The following is a 1234-nucleotide window of genomic DNA, read 5'->3' on the forward strand; positions in this document are numbered from 1 at the left end:
ATATATATATATATATATATATAATTAAATCATCTCACGGGGTTGCATATATACGACGTAGTCTACCGTCGAAGACAACGTCTAAGTGCTCAAAGAGAACACAGAACAGTAATTCCAATTAAAAATACGGAGAAAAACACATTCACATTGATGTCACAACTATTCACCAACTCTTTATTTCACCTGTTGATTCCTCATGTGAGTTCTCATGTCATGAAAAACTATATGGATACGAATATATCAAACCAGCACCTGACCTAGCTGAGAAATGATCACATGGTCATTGGTGGCTTGTCAGAATACTTTTTTTTTCTGTTGGCTTATTTTCTCATTTTCCCGCTACTAATTTCATGAAGTACCATTTGAGTTACAAAATTTGGAAGCTGGAAACGTACTTTCTCCTCCATTTTGAATATATTATCGCAGAATTATCAAAGTTTTCTATTCTAATATTTAGGCGAATTAAATAATCTTTGAATTTGTCCTAATACAGTAGATGTATCCCGCCTATATTGTGTGAATTTCTATATAGATCAAATATGTATGCATGTATGTATATAAATATACATAAGTTAGGATATTATAACACATATATGCATATGCATACACCCACACACACACATCTGATGGATTAAAATTAATCAAAGGACATACTATGTATGTCTACTTGCTGGAAATAGTAGTCAAAACTCTTATGTAAATCAACAAAATACACTGAGAGTAACTGCATAAATCAACCGTCCGAAGGGAAAAGGACTATGACAATGTCCCAGCATACATTCAAATTTTGGGACTCACGTGTTACAATCATAGAGAGCCTGGGGAACTGCAATCGCCTATATTATTGATTCTAATATCTATTAAATAAAAACAGAGTTAATGATTCCTTTCCAATTTATTTTTTCGTGAAATATTTTCTCAGTATTGAAATTTATATATATATATATATATTTGCGTGTGTGTATGTGTGTGTGTGTGTAAGTGTGTGTGTGTGTGTGTGTGTGTATGTTTGTGTGTCTTTGCTTGCCCCCCAATATCGCTTGACAACCGATGGTGGTGTGCTTACGTCCCCGTTACTTAGCGATTCGGCAAAAGAGACCGATAGAATAAGTACAAGGCTTCCAAAGAATAAGTCCTGGGGTCGATTTGTTCGACTAAATGTGGTGCTCTAGCATGGCCGCAGTCAAATGAAAAAAACAAGTAAAAGAAACTTACAATGTATATATATATATAT

Source organism: Octopus bimaculoides, chromosome 12 (assembly GCF_001194135.2).
Source record: "Octopus bimaculoides isolate UCB-OBI-ISO-001 chromosome 12, ASM119413v2, whole genome shotgun sequence".
Lineage (NCBI taxonomy): Eukaryota > Metazoa > Mollusca > Cephalopoda > Octopoda > Octopodidae > Octopus > Octopus bimaculoides.